General features: G+C 36.1%; 1 protein-coding gene across 1 annotated transcript in view; it reads right to left on the bottom strand.

The window, feature by feature from the left end:
• The window catches only part of DGKB (diacylglycerol kinase beta), a 1,123,143-nt gene that overhangs the window by 914,723 nt on the left and 191,389 nt on the right, over positions 1–17,031 (bottom strand). The gene's annotated exons all lie outside the window — the stretch shown is intronic.

Genomic DNA, 17,031 nt, shown 5'->3' with positions numbered 1-17,031 from the left:
CAGCATCAGTCCTTCCAATGAATATTCAGGACTGATTTCCTTTAGGATGAACTGGATGGACCTCCTTGCAGTCCAAGGGACTCTCAAGAGTCTTCTCCAACACCACAGTTCAAAAGCATCAATTATGTAAAGACAAAGGAGATAAGAAGAATATATAATAAAGTATATTAAATATAGAATATATAAAATATGTAACATAGATGCCTACTAGATATCTAAGTGGGGATTATGAGTAAATAGTTGTCTACATATGTCCAGAGATCTGAAGAGAAGTTTAGGTTCAGGATCAAATTTAGATGTCACTGGTATGTAAATATTTTTCCAAATACATAGAAGCTGCAGGGAGAACACACAAACAGGAGGTGGTATACAGTTGAGTCTGAAGAAAGTCTAAAATTAAAAGGTTCACTAGAGGAGGAGTCGGAGAAGGTGATGGCATCCCACTCCAGTACTCTTGCCTGGAAAATCCCATGGACAGAGGAGCCTGGTAGGCTGCAGTCCATGGGGTTGCAAAGAGTCAGACACGACTGAGTGACTTCACTTTGACTTTTCACTTTCATGCGTTGGAGAAGGAAATGGCAACCCACTCCAGTGTTCTTGCCTGGAGAACCCCAGGGATGGCAGAGTCTGGTGGGCTGCTATCTGTGGGGTTGAGTTCTGATAACTTATGAAAAATGTGTAGAATGAAAGTCAAAGAGCAGAATCCCAAGATTTAAGAAATTAAAAGAGAATTGAGCTTGCAAAAGAGATTGTGAAGCACTATTTAAAAAAAAAAATTTTTTTTTTTTGATCTAGGGTATAGCCAACTAGTAAACAGTATTGTGCGAGGCACTAACTTTGACAAGAATTGTTCACAGGGGTTCTCTCTACTTCTCTTATTCACTCTGCAGTTGAAAAATCTCTGGCTTCTGCCATAAAGTTTCCGTTGGACTGGCACCTGCAAATTATCTTCATTGTTGAATCAAATGTGTGCTTCCAAGTCCTAATTTTATTTGACGTGTCAACAACTTATCACAGTTGATCTCACATTATTCCAGACACTTTGTTTTCTTTATACCTGTCAGTCCACAAAAGAGACTTAAGCGAAAGAGTTAGGAAGAATTCTCAATAGGGCTTCCCACATGGCTCAGTTGGTAAAGAATCTGCCTGTAATGCAGGAGACCCAGGTATCAAACCCAGGAAGATCCCCTGGAGAAGGGATAGGCTACCCACTCCAGTGTTCTGGCCTAGAGAATTCCATGGACTGTATAGTCCATGGGGTCGCAAAGAGTTGGACACGACTGAGCAACTTACACTTTCACTTTCTCAGAAGACTGTCAGGTATAAAGAAAACAAAGTGTCTGGAATAATGTGAGATCAACTGTGATAAGTTGTTGACACGTCAAATAAAATTAGGACTTGGAAGCACACATTTGATTCAACAATGAAGATAATTTGCAGGTGCCAGTCCAATGGAAACTTTAGGGCAGAAACCAGAGATTTTTCAACTGCAGAGTGAATAAGAGAAGTAGAGAGAACCCCTGTGAACAATTCTTGTCAAAGTTAGTGCCTCACACAATACTGTTTGCTAGTTGGCTATACCCTAGATCAAAAAAAAAAAATTTTTTTTTTAAATAGTGCTTCACAATTTCTTTTGCAAGCTCAATTCTCTAAATTTCTTAAATCTTGGGATTCCGCTCTTTGACTTTCATTCTACACACTTTTCATAAGTTATCAGAACTATACCTTTTCCATTAAGCAAAACTTTGACCTCAGAGCTATTTCTTTATATTTGCCTAAGTTCTTTCTAGAAATAGATTTCTATCTTGAAATTTTCAGTGGTGCTTCAACCCCAACTCTTCACCCCAAATAAACACATGCATTCCTGATCATCCTCCTGTTTTCCTTTCTTCTGTGATTGGCATGAACTTCAACAAAGTTGTTCAAGTCAGAAACTTGGGAGTTATCTTTGACTTTCTAGTCTTGACCATGACTAAGTACAGTCATTCATACATCCTGTTGATTTCTGACTCCCTTACCACTCTATCAAGTACTCTATTCATATGTCAGCCTTTGTTTCGATCCTTTTTTAAAATATTTTTTCAACTTACCTGCATTTTGTTTTTCCAATCTACGGTGCCCTTTCTCTCACAATTTATTCTCAAATTAAATATATTCCATGAATCAAATTTGATCATCTTATTTCCCTTCCTTGAAATGTTTTAGGGTTCCTCCTTGTAACCAGAAGTCTATAGTTTTTTTAGCAAAATGTGCAATTTGTAAAATATCCCTATTTGACAATCTAGTGAAATCACATCCTACCACATTCACTGTCACACCCAATTCTTAAACCATAAAGCATCTAGTTTCCCAAAGCACTGTATTATTTCTGTTTGCTCTCACATGAACCCTTTCTTTTATCTTTAAAACTCTATCTTTTGGGCACACCATCAGAAATGACTTCCTACTCATCTTTCAAAACTCAATTTAGGTATCCGGCTCTTGACTCTTTGTCACTCAGGCATGTCTGACTCTTGGCAACCCCATGGATTGTTGTCCACCAGGTTCCAATGTCCTCGGAATTCTCCAGGCAAGAATACTGGAGCAGATTGCCATTTCCTTCTCCAGGGGCTCTTCCTGACTCAGTGATTGAACCTGGGTGTTCTGTATTGCAGGGAGATTCTTTACAGTCTGAGCCACCAGGGAAGCAGGTATATTTTCCCACATTAACTGAGTTTTTAGCCCATTCCCCTTCCCAACCTCTGCTGTTGGGTCTCTTTCCCAGGCTTTCCCATTGTTTCTATTATAGCACCTTTAGCAAACTGTAATTGTGTGTTAACTTGTCCCCTTGACCAGACTGTGAGCTCCTTTTTTCTGTGGCACTAGTACTTGCCATACAGGAATAATTCTGTTAATACTTGGAAAGGAAATGGGTAAATACTACATGTATTAAAAATGGTTGCTTTGCTATTGTATTGAGTCAAAAAGAATGTTGTTGGAAAATTATTTGTTTTCAAAGTGGGGTGAAATTATTAAGCCATATACAATGGTTTAAAATAAAAAATGATAGTTGGAGACAGATGGTTTTGATTCAAAATCCAACTGTAATGTAACAGTCAATGTCCTAGGAGAACCATTTAACCTAAGTTTGTCACTTAAGAGATTTAATGACCCTATAGAATGGTGTTATAGACTAAATGTGTCCTCCTCAAATGCCTATCATGAAGCCGTAAGCCCCCACCTCCAGTGTGGTGATATTTGGAGGTGGGACCTTTGAGAGGTAATTAGACATAAAAGAGGTCATGTGGGTTTTGTCCCATGATGGGATCAGTGTACTTATAAGAAGAGGAAGAGACCAGAGCTTGCTGTCTGTTTCTCCCTGTTAGAGGATATAAGAAGAAGGTGGCTGACTTCAAGGCAGGAAGAGAGTCCTCACCAGGAAACCTAGATGTTTGCACTGAGATCATGTACCTTTCAGCCTCTAGAATAGTCAGAAATATTTATTGTTTAAGCTACCCAGGTTCTGAGATTCTGATATAGAAGCCTGAATGAATTAAGACAATGACCAACATCATAAGATAGCCAGGTTTTAAATAAGATACTGCATAAGAAAATGATTTATGTTCTGTGTTGCTTTTAGCAAATATTGGCTACAATTTTGAAGACCCAGTTCATGAAGCTATTGAAGAGGCCGAACAAGGACCAAAAATCTAGGTTTATTTACTTTTAGTTCAATAGGTTTGGTTTGACCATAGCACTGCTTGGATCTCCTAACCTTCCAGAGGGGCCATGTAAGCCTAGAGTGGCCACAATTCATCCCTCTGACTGTAACTGGTCCTTTCCATTTTCTCAATGTACTACACAAATTGTAGTGTTTTGTAATTGTGCAGTGACTGCATCAAATGTAGATATCACTAGCGTACAAAACCAGTCCACCTCCCCCATACTTACTGATGGTCTGTCCTGGTTGTCAGGCTCTGAGTGGTTTTAAAGTAGAATACAAACAGGATTTTGGACAGGGAGCTGTAACCCTGATGCTACTGGCTAGAGGCAGTTTCAGTGTCCTTTGGAACCAAAGAGGGCCTGTTTGTAGCTATAAAAATGTCTTTCCAACTACTCCTGCATCAGCTGCATGGTACTTCAATGATACTGTCTGAATTATGGACACAAGGGTCAAATCTCTGAGTTTCCTTTGAAAATTTTATTTTACCTTGCTTTGATTACTTGCACATTAAAAAGTTGACATACTTTGAGGGGCAATGACCTAGCCAAAGGATTTGCTTCCTGAAGGGTAGAGTATCTTAAAGTCAATAGGAGGAAAAAATTCATTACATAAACCTTTAATGCCCTTGAGCCATCTGCAGTGGAGGCCAGTCCTCTGATGCCACAAACCCTCTATTTGGCAAAATTTAATGCTAATATTGAACAGGTCCAACTTTTCACTGGGGGATAGAGTAAACCTTCTTGGCTGAGAACAGAAAAGCCAATCCTATAAAAAGCCAGTCCTATAAAATTTTACTTCATGGACTAACGGTGACTTATCTTGAAGGACAGTCAAGTTTGGTCAAAGAACCAGCAAAATTGCTCCAGTTCAAACTGACTGACTTCAAAAAAACACCTGAAAGTCATCTCTAAAGACTGCAAAGCATCAGAAGGAGGAGGGAGACATTTAATGATATTCATGTGAACACGTAGCTTCAGGAAAACCTAGAACTGCTTGTCCAGGAAGACGCCAGCTGGAAACAAAGAGTTCAGGAGCTGGGACAGAAAGACATGCTTTAAAACTTCAACACCCAGTGAAAATGGACGGCAGTGATAAAGAGAACACGATAAAATGACTGAAACTGTACTAAGAGGATAGTCACAGATGATACACAGGATCATGAATATACAGGTAATGACTGAAACTGTACTAAGATGACAGTCACAGATGATACACAGGATCATGAATATACAGGTAATAACCATGTATTTGCTATACAAGCACTATAAGCAGAAGGCATATCTGAAGGTGGGCATCTCTTCATTTGACTTCAGGCCTTTAGAATGTAATTCTTTAGAAAGAATGATCAGAAGTTCCATTGACAAAGCCAGTATGAGATATATATCTTCTGGGAGACAGTAATACCTGTAACATGGAAAAAGTGATCGTTTTAAGAGAGATATTAAAACCAACATTGGCAAAGCTCACGTGAGGCTACTTGACACTTTTCTAAGAATTTTGAGTACAGTGATTTACGTAGACAAATCTTCCCCAAATCAAAACTAGTTTTGCCTCCTCATAATGACTCCGATGCCCACATAGTAAAGGACTCTAAATTTGTTAAAAGGCTGAGTACTGTTACTGTAAAGTTGATTATCACGTATGTGCTGTTATTTCATTAGTTTCATTCAATATCTGGTAAAGATTTTATGAAGCCTTTCTTGAAATTCAAAATCTGCTGCCAAGTAGTAACATATCCATTGTTGTTCAGTCACACCGTTATGTCTGACTCTTTTGCAACCCCATGAACTGTAGCCCACCAGGCATTTCCCAGGCAAGAATACTGGAGTGGGTAGCCATTTCCTTCTCCAGGGGATCTTCCCAACCCATGGATCGAACCCCGGTCTCCTGCATTGGCAGGCAGATTCTTCACCATTGAGCCATCAGGGAAACCCAGTAACATACCGCAGAAGCCCACATTTTTATGGGATGTGAAAGTGTGTTGCTAATTAATTCTATTTATCCAAAAATTGATATGCATTCTATCTGTACCAGAGAGGCTATGTGAATGAGTATGACAGCTTCTCAGCTTTTAATTAGAACCGCTTGGCTTCTAACAACATTCCAGTGTCTGTACAAGAAATATTGTCATAACATCACCAACCAACTTAATTGCATAAAAAATATGGGCTCTTAGAGAAGAAAAAGATAAATATACCCATGTGTGTAGCACAGCAGATGTTAAGATGACGTTTTCGTTGTATATGAAGCATGAGACTTTGCTTTGGTTAAAAAAAAGAGAGAGAGAAAAGGCATTTCATTAAAAAAAAAATACAAAAGGCAAATGAGCAGAGAACAATGTTAAAACATTCATGTAGCCTTCCTTCTTGTTTCTCTCTCCTTGGCTTCTCTAAATCACCCTTCACAATTCCATTGCAAAAGGACCAGTCTCTCTAACCTGTAGCAGGCCAATCATATGCTAACACCAAATCTGAATTTGTGAGTCTCTTAGTTTTTTAAGTTTCATGGTTCAAATTTCGTATTTTTAAATGTATTATCTTCTTAAATATTTTGCTTCATTTTTAAAAACAAAGATGGCATAAAAACCATTAAAAAACTCTAAGCATGTTTCAAGGCCTCCAAAAATTAGTTCTCAGGCAATCTTTGAAAATTGCTGATTCTCTTCCTTTTTTTTTCTTACTATATTATTTCTGAAGCTTTCTGGAAATGTCCCAAGAAGAACTGTGTGAAAGATGCTTTGACCCACTTAAAGAGTTATTTACCCTGTGATACTTTTGGGATGGATAAAATAAATAATATAGCCTAGTACTGGAGATATTTTCTTATATTACAAATTGAAATATAAAATAGAATATGTTAAAAGTAGGGATTGGGAAGCAAAAGAACATGAGAAGGAAATAGAGAGGTTAATTCCAACCAAGGAAGACTGAGAAAGATTACAGATGTGTCTACAAGGATGGGAAGGGTTATGAATGTATTTTCTGCTACTAGCTATTATTCACCTAACAATAACCCTGAGACCCTTTCCTCACATTACATCTTGACATGTGTTTTGTAAGCTCTTCCTTTTTACATGAGTCTGTGATGATTTTTACCATGTCTATTTCTATATACTACAGATTTTATACCTGTCCTAAAATATTGTACATAAAGGCCTAAATAATATAATTTGACAATAAAGCAAATAGACTCATTTATAGAGTTTTGCATAAATGAGTGAATATAACATACAGTGAAATTTCAAAATTAAGTTCTCAGTTGTATAGTTGCACAGAATCTGTTATACTGCAGACTCTATTATATCGTACATGTACAATTTAACTGCACTGTTTTAAAACCCTTATACAACTTCTAAATAATTATATTACTCAAACAATTTTTACAAGAATTAAATCAACATCCAGTCAACCTGGCACCCATATCATTGTATCTTTCAGCATCCCCAACTGCTGTGATAGGCATTTGTTTCCCTTCCATCTGCAAAGTTTTCAAAGATGTAGCTAAGAAGTCCTCCAGGTGGTTCTGGCGACCTCATGAGGATGGGATCTTCAGCAGAGGAACCCTTACATGACAGAAGATATTTTAGTAGATGGCAGATGGTAAACATGCAAAAAGGAATTGGGTAGTTTCCTAACTTGTTAAGCAACCCTGTTAAAAGATAAGCTGCTGCTGCTGCTGCGACTGCTGCTAAGTCGCTTCAGTCGTGTCTGACTCTGGAGGCACATTTAAATTTTTAAGAGTTGATTTGAGCATACATCAATTTGAATTGGGTCGGATGAAACCCAATGTAGTGAGGAGGGCTATACTGACAGGAATTAGGGGAGACCTTTTTATAGAGAAGATGAGGGAGCAAAGCAAGGACATTGATTGGCTACAGTTTAGACAGTTGCCTTAAACAGGAAAGCCTAGTTGGCTATGCGATGGGTTGTTCTTGGGTTTCATCTCCTCAGACTTAGTGGCTGCATTGACTCTGACTTAGATTTTGGTTTGCTTCCATGCGCTACTGAAGCCTGAGAGCCATCTCGGTCTAGTGGCCTTCTTGTTTAATTATATTAACACCACTCTCCACCAATCCCTCTACATATATTAGATATAATACCAGAAGATATTACCAAAATAGCAAAGAGAGAGAGAGGAAGAAAGGGAGAGAAGAAGAAAGGGAGTGAGCAAGAAAGTCAAAGTTTCAGGAAACATGTTCAATACTTTTAAGCCCAAACCACCTGATTTTCTTCCTTTAATGATTGATTTTATGACCAAAGTTCCCAAAGATACCATTTCTATTTCTTAAAGTAACTGATATTTTCTTTACTTCAGGGTTTTCAACTCCACCCTCTTTGCTGATCATCTCCACACAGGTACCATGCAGATCCTTAGCCAATTTTTTAATCATCTCCTCATGTCCTTACATCTCGTCTTTTCACAGTGATTCCTATGAAAGAGACCACACCATGGTCTCTTGGTTGTCAATGGGAACTTCTCTTGAGAAGGAACTTTTAGGTGTTCTAAAATTCTAGGCATAAGGAAATGTCCCAGTTCATAGCTGAATAAATAGTTTTATTCTTACATCAAAAGCCAAGAAAGAACCTAGCTATGTAATTCCAAAGTTTCATGGTGGTCATTGTTTTTGAAATTAACTTCTTTTTGTAGAGAAATCACTGATGCTGATTATTTTACTTGGTATTTTGTTTGGGATTGGACTGAGTTATGAATCAATAGGAAGGGAGGTTAGAAGAAACCCGACATCTTCACAAATATGTATTCACATTTAGGAATAGTGAACTTGCTTCCACTTGCTCAGATCTCTCACACTTTTTTAGTAAAATGCTATACATTTCTTGATACAATAACTGCACCTTTAATGATAGGTCTATTTCTGGGTATTTATAGTTTTTTTCAGTTACACTGTGTAATTGCCTATAGTTGGGTTATGTGAGAACTGCCGATTCTGACAGAATGATTTTTATACCTGGCTCATGACTCTCTTGTTTGCCAGCACAGGAGGGAGATCTTTTTTAAAAACTCATTTTTCATCCTTTTAGGGTATTTCAGGTAAACAAGAGTTATATGCCTTTATTCACTCAATCTGCCATCATGATCCAGTTTCTTGAATTTAATATTTTTAAATTTGAGGGAGGAAACTAAATCGGGTATTCACAGTCCTACAGTCCACTAAGGCCGGCATAACTCATTTGTAACCTAGTAAGCATTTTTGTTACTAAATTACATATTGTGGTGCTAGCTCACTAAGTAACTGCTCCAATGTGCCAACCTGAAAGAGGTCACTGGAAATCTCAGTAATTTAAACATTTTAGTTCTATTCTTCCAGTCCTTGCTGTCAAGAAATGAAAAGCTCTAAACACTAGATTTTATTACTGAAAGTAAAAAAGAAAAAAATGCAAATACAAACTTGTTTATATTATAATTTGAGAAAATTTAATTTATAAATATCACTTTATTTGATAGAGCGGATCTAGCCAAGGAGTGAAAATGACAGTGACAATTGTGATTTTTCCTCCAAAACCTATATTGATACTGACTAGTGTGATACTGCTCTCAATGTCCCATAGCAGATCCTCTTTTTCTTCATTCTAAAGTTGATGTGAATACTGTATGCTCAGTACTGAGAATCCACTTATCTTCTCTCTCCAGATTTTGAAAGTTTTAATAACAAATACTTCTTTTTCTGTCAAATAAAATAAAAGCCATTGGTAAATTTTTCATTAGTCAGGATCTCAGGCAGAAGGGCTCAGACACCAGAGAACATCACATCCGAACTTACAGATTTATTACATGTTTTAATTCCACATACTCACTCGTACATCTGGCAAACTCATTCTTGGAGGCGATAGTTATTTTAGGGGTTGTATGGTTTATTTAATAAATGTTCCAGTTTAGAAAAGGCTTTTTTAGGTCCTTCCTTTATTCCATTTTCTTTGGCATGACTCTACTTATGCTCATCGTCTATTTCCTTTTATCCTTGAATTTTTATTCTATTTTGAAAATGGTTTTGTGTTTCATTTGTTTCGAAGATTTGTATGCATGCATGTAAACTGTTTATTTTTAAGTTTTATTGAACAGAATATTGATTTTATTTCCATATCTCTCCTTCCATTTGCCACTCGAGCACTTTCTGCTGGTAACCACTAGATACTTCAGTAAGCAAAACCTTTCTAATTTAAAAACACACTATTTAGAATTTTGGCCAACAGTCCTGTTTCTCAAAGAACTGTGCTTACTAACTTGATTAACATACACCTTTCTTATTAGTCTATGTATCTCCAATGTGCCCAGATGGCTCAATTGTAAAGGATCCTCCTGCAATGCAGGAGACACAGGAGACTCAGGTTTGATCCCTGGGTTGGGAAGATCCCCTGGAGGAGGAAATGGCACTCCATTTCCTTCAGTATTCTTGTCTGGAAAATCCCCATGGACAGAGAAGCCTAGTGGGCTACAGTCTGTAGAGTCGCTCAGAGTCAGGCGTGACTGAATGTGCCATGGTGATGCAAGGACAGCATCCTTGACCAGCTCTGCAGAGCGTGGTTCAGATGATGGCTTCCATTTACGAGGTCTTTCTCATTCATCACAAATTTTGAGCCAAGGCCATTCTTTGGATGCAACAGATAGTTGAGTAAACTGTGGTATACAAGTTGGGTCATTTCTGCTTAACAAAGGACTCTTCTATTGAGTAACCTTTCTTTCAGATTTCTCTGTTGGATTGCCAGAATTTAATAAGTTCAAACCTTGGACTGAACGTTTCTCCTGCAGAATCCTGCCGATTCCTCCTCGCCTACTTTTCTTTCTTTTTTTTTTTTTTAACAAGTTTCTTTTTTTTATTTTATTTTACTTCACAATAAACCTTCACATCCCTTCTGAGTAGATAGATCATCAGCAACTACTTCTCAGAGGATCCACATTGCATATAATAGAAAAAATAGAATAACATGAAGACACGTAGTACAGGCTGCTTCATTATGACATCTATCCACACTTCTCCTCTTAGCCTTGATAGCACATGGGATGATATATTTATGAATCCTTTATAAGTATAGTCCCACCAACCACACAACCATTTGTCAAGAATTGTGAAAAAAATACTTGTCAGTATGAACACTGTATGCGAAAGTTTATAATCATCAATAATCATCCGTTTGACTTACTACTGATCATGTAGTGGTTTATGTGTTTTTATGAGGTACTTCAGACTCTCCAACTTGAGAAATAAATTACACATCCATATTATAAGCTCCCCTATTTCTCCAATTTCAGAAATGAATAAGGTACTTTCCATTTGAAAATAGTTGTTTTACATGACATTCTTCACTTCAGCTGCAGAAGTATAGAGAACATCACATTTTTACTTGAAAATAACAGTAGCAACAACAGCAAAAGCATGGCATCGCCTTTTTCAAAGATCTGAATCAGTTTAGCATTTTATGTTTTGAATAAAATGATTTATTCTGGGGTAGAAAGTACATGTTCACATTAGAAAAAATGAGCTTTTCATCACAATCCTGGCAAATCAAGATTTTTGATGCAATTCATTCAAAGTATAATGAAACATCTCCCTTTGCCTCTTTAGAACACATTAATGTTTACGGAATTCTTTGTAAATGGATATAGATGTAGTGTGTATGTGTGTGTGTGTACATACAAAACAAGATAGTACTAGTAGCAAAGCTAATAAATGCTTCTATGATTATTTCAAGTGGTAGTTTTCATTTTCCATCTTACTTTCAACAAATATACAAAACCCTGAAGCTGTTAATATAAATACACATATATATGTATATATACTCAATTTTATTTTTTAGGATTCCATTGGTTTCAAGTGACAGAAATGCAGGTAAAATGAGCTTAGGCCAGATATGGACCACAGGTCCTAAGGAAGGCCACCAGAAGTGAGAGCTTGTGAACCATTTGTGTTCTCTGCCCCTCGTCTGACTGTCTGTCTCTCTCTCTGCTGCTCAACTTTGTCTCTCTTGGCCTACCTGTTTGCTTGTTTGTTTGTTTTAAATAAATTCACATTGGATTAGGGGTGAGTGGGATATCTGCCCTTGAGAATCAATTACCTTACTAAAATCCGAAAACAATTGTTTGATGTGCTAGGGAGTGATGGAGCAAGGTTTGATTGGCAAATAACCTTGTTCTAGAATTCCTGGTGTTAAACATGAGCTATATACCCACTCCACAGCTAACATATATCAAAAATCCTTTACTCTTCCTTTCAGTAGGTGGAAGATTTATTCTAATTCAACCAATATTAATAACAATCTACCATACTGCAGGCACTGCATTAAGCAATGGGAATATGTAGATAAATATAGGATAGACCTTTCCCTGAGGTAGTATATAATGCAATAAAAAAGAAAAAATGTATAAATAAAATTTAAAATGTAAATATATGATATTACCCTAAGGAGTTTAACATATAAAACTTTACATTAGTAAATTTGATTATCTTTAGGGAAAAGGGTTGAAATTTAGGAGTAAGGGAAGACTTTACATTGGAGGTGATGCCTGATAAAAATTTGGAAGAACTGATGTGTTTAATAGTTGAATTTTATAAATAAGAATATAAAGTGCTACATCATAGAGTCACTTTAATTTACATTCCTTACTTGCCATTTATCTGAAATATTACAATTATTCAGAGTGCACTCTGAATAATTGTAAATATTAATATATATTATAATATATATAATATTAATATATAATATATATTAATATCAATATAATATTCAGAGTGCACTCTGAATAATTGTAAATATTTCAGATAAATGGCAAGTAAAGAATGTAAATTAGTTTAGTAGACAAAGAATTAGATGGATAGTCAAATCCAGAAGAAAAAAAAAAGATTTATAGATTATCAAAAGAACACTGGAATTTATTCTAACATAATTAAAAATTTTTAAACAGGAGTTGGGTAATCTGGGGGCAGTGAAAAATTATTTTTAACTTTTCATTTTAAAGAGATCTTGCTGACAATAGTGAGGAGAAAAGACAGATGAATAACTGACTGTTGGCCATTAAATGAGATAGGGGGCAAGAAGTATAATTTCTTTTTTTAATATAAATTTATTTAATTGGAGGTTAATTACTTTACAATATTGTATTGGTTTTGCCATGAATCCGCCATAGGTATACACGTGTTCCCCATCCTTAAATTTTCATTTTAAAGAGATCTTGCTGACAATAGTGAGGAGAAAAGATGGATGAATAACTGACTGTTGGCCATTAAATGAGATAGGGGGCAAGAAGTATCATTTCTTTAACCAAATCAGTGATGCTCAAGATGGCAGAATGATGATAGAAACTGGAGCACCATTTATAGCAAGATTTGTAAGAAAACAATCTCAATCTACATTTTAGAAGAGACATTAAATTAAATAAAACCAAACCAAAACACTTGTCTCTTAATTGTGGTTTAGTGATGATTTGTATTCATTACATACACAGACCACTTAGTTATCTTTAGGAAATACAGATTTAATTCAAAACATAGAAAAAGAAAACAGAACAGAGTAATAATAGCATATTAACACCACCATCCATACCCTATTAAATCTGGATAGGCCTACCATCAAAAGAACATAAAATATAATGAAACAAATTTCTGATCAGTTCTACAATCATATATTTGACTTTTCAATGCTCTCCATTATTTGGCAGCACTGCCATATATTTAAGATCATTTTCAGGAAGGGGAGGGTGAGATGAATTGGGAGAGTAAGATTGACATATACATTACCTTGACTAAAATAGATAGCTAGCGGGAAGCTGCTCTATAATACAGGGAACCCAGCTCAGTGATGATCCAGAGAGGTGGAAATGGGGCAGGGCCGGGGGGAAGTACATGAGGGAAGGGATGTATGTGTACATATAGCTGATTCACTTGGTTGTACAGCAGAAAGTAACACAACATTGTAAAGAAATTACACTCCAATTAAAACAAATCTCAAGTCATTCATAGCAAGCACACTCCAAAATGGCCACTCCCTTCTCCCTCTTAAATTTGCTATTTTCTTTCTGATTCATATATTTAATTATATTTTTTCCCATCATAGCCTATCTTTCATTCTTTCTGTCAACAAAACTATAACCTTCCAAGTTCTCAAGGCCTGACTCTAGTCTTTTTCTTCTGTGGTGATTTTATAATAATGGCCCATGCTAATCATTTCCTTCTCTCATTTCCTAGGAGTGAAGGAATAAGATACAATTTAGCTTTTCAATGTGTCTCCCTAGTTAAGACACAGTGTCTTGATGGAAGGACGGCTTTTTTATATCTCACATAGTACAGCATTAAAAGTGTAGTAAAATTTTGCTAAATAACTTTTTAGTGATTCATGCTGGTGATATCAGAATGGATTGGTACCATTTTCCTTGTTCAAGGGAAAAATCCTAATTAGACAGCAATGGGAGAAGTTTGTAAAAGGATGTTCAGTGTTGCATACTCCCAGAGTCTGTGCTGCCTCTATTAAACTGACTGGCCAGATGAGGGATCGAGTTGGATTTTTCCCTTGGCCCCAGTCCATGATAACCTCAGGAGGTCTAATTAATTTTTTAATTTTCTTTTGTGGTTAACTCAAGCACAGGGATATTGTAAAGACAAACAACTGAGAACTGGAGAAGGAAATACTCCATTGGATTGCTAACACGATTTTGTTAAAGTATACCATATAAAATTCATATTATAGATCATTATATAAAAATAAGACGATGGAAAATTCTTCACAGCTAAAGCCCTTTAAATTCCATCTAAAGGACATAATATGAATAAACTGTACATTTTTACAACAGATTCTGACATGTTTTATTCATTCTACATGTAATGGAAATTTTGTAAGAGCCAGTTATTTGAGGTTTCTCTTTTTTAATATTTATTTTATTTATTTGGCTTCACTGGGTCTTCATTGCACATGTAGGATCTTTAGTTCAAGCATGTGAACTCTTACTTGTGGCATGTGGGATCTAGTTACCTGACCAGGGATCAAACCTGGACACCTTACATTGGGAGCTTGTCGTTTTAGCTACTGGTCAACCAAGGAAGTCCTCTGCTGCTGCTGCTGCTAAGTCGCTTCAGTCGTGTCTGACTCTGTGTGACCCCATAGACGGCAGCCCACCAGGCTCCCCCGTCCATGGGATTCTCCAGGCAAGAACACTGGAGTGGGTTGCCATTTCCTTCTCCAAGGAAGTCCTCTAGGAGCCAGTTATTTGAAATGAACAAATTTAATGATATGCCTCAAAATAGTTATTGGTTCAGTTAAACTACTGAATTAATACTAAGTTTCAGACTGAAGCATAGCTGGTTATCTACAGAATATTTTTTTACATGAAAGATGAAAGCAATTTTAAATGAAAACTTTAATCCAAATGTGCTAAGGAAAATTTAAGAGGATTCTTAAACTCCCAAATAAATAGAAACACACTATTTTATATACTGCTGCTGCTAAGTTGCTTTAGTCATGTCCAACTCTGTGTGACCCCATAGACGGCAGCCCACTAGGCTCCTCTTTCCCTGGGATTCTCCAGGCAAGAATAAATGGAGTGGGTTGCCATTTCTTTCTCCAATGCATGAAAGTGAAAAGTGAAAGTGAAGTCGCTCAGTCGTGCCCGAATCTTAGCGACCCTGTGGACTGCAGCCTACCAGGCTCCTCCATCCATGGGATTTTCCAGGCAAGAGTACTGGAGTGGGTTGCCATTGCCTTCTCCGATTTTATATACAGCATACCCTAAATAAGAAGAGCTTGCTAACTTTAAACAATGTGATTGACACTTTAGGTGAATGGCTTTTATAATTAAAGAAACTATGAAAAACTACTTTGATGTGACATACTTTCAGACTTGATTTTGGGGCAACATGTAATTGTAGAGTTGAAAAGACTTGAATTATCTTTGCTGATGAACAATATTGTTTAAAATATAAAAATTACCAAAGTATGTACAACTAATAAATTCTACTGGAGAATGTTAGCCAGAAAAATAATTAGAACTCAAAGTGTTTGAGAAACTGAGAGACTTGCAGAAAGACAGACAGGCAGACAGGTTTAAGTTTAAAAGAAAGAATCTACTCTAATAGTTGCTGGGGATCTTTCTGGCAAAGAAATAGAAACATGTGGTAGCCCATGAAGCCATATTCTATGTATCAGAGAAATTTGGAACAGAAATATCTGTGTCTACCTTCTGCTTAATGGTGATGGTAACAGAAAATTCAAGAACATTTCTATTATCCTCATACCTTTAAATCTCAGATAAATTTGATCTTTTTGCTTCCTTCTTCCCCACCAAATACTAAAATGCATATGACAATAACAAAAAAAAGCTTCTGTTGACTTTCTCTCAGATTAGTCAAGAAACACTAAACAGAACAAGGCTGCTCCTAGTTGATAAGCAGCTAAGGTGATAAGAAACTAGAATGTGAATAAGCAAAAAAAAATTTTTTTAAATGAGCTTCTAACTTGAGGCTTTAGAAAATTTTATTTAAAAGATCTTTGATTTGTTGAGTCTGCATGTATGGCTAACTGAATCAAAATATATGCAACAGTGCTGTTTTCACAGTGAAACTTAGAATATTTATGATAATAAATTACCCATTTATACCTCTTTTTAATACAGAAGGTGAAACCAAAATCATACATTCTCAAGAGAGCTCTCTTGAAAAAGAAATTAATATATCCACTACTTTTGATGACTGGAAACAACAGATTCTGTCTTTTCCCATTTCTTTCTGGGGTTTTTGTTGTTGTTACTGTTTGGGTTTTTTGTTTGTTTGCTTTTTAGTCTTGAATTACTTAGCCAATAGTCAAATTTCAGTCTTGTAAGAGACTTGAATATCATACACTCCTTTCTACTATCCATTACAGGAATTTTCCCTGTAACATGACTGAGAGATAATTATTCATTCTTTCCCCAAAGATCTCCTTGGGGTGAGGGTCAGGTTTCTTGCTCCAGAAGAGCATGAACTAAATTAAATCATCCCTGTTGAAACAGAAGTAAAATTTTAATATCCACCTTATAAATGCAATGCATGATATCCCTTATTTGAGCATATATTTTTATCAAAGAACATGAAATTCCTGCTTTTAGCATATTCACTATACATTTGCATCATTCAAAGAATATGGTATGTTTTGTTCTCACACTAATATTCTGGGCATTTTCTTATTATGCATTGTTGACTATTTTTTTTTAACTTAAATACAAGAATTTCCATTAATTTTTGTAAAACACTAGCTCTTTATTTTGATATGTTTTCTGTGTGTCAAAATTATTTTGATTGTTCATGGCACCCCTAAACTTTCATTGTCCTGTCCTACATTATGTCATTTGTA

Source organism: Bos grunniens, chromosome 4 (assembly GCF_055505025.1).
Source record: "Bos grunniens cultivar Pamir isolate PY7600 chromosome 4, Bosgru_T2T1.0, whole genome shotgun sequence".
In the NCBI taxonomy this organism is placed as follows: Eukaryota; Metazoa; Chordata; class Mammalia; order Artiodactyla; family Bovidae; genus Bos; species Bos grunniens.
The sequence above is the reverse complement of the archived record's forward strand: the minus strand, read 5'-3'. Positions and strand labels throughout refer to the sequence as shown.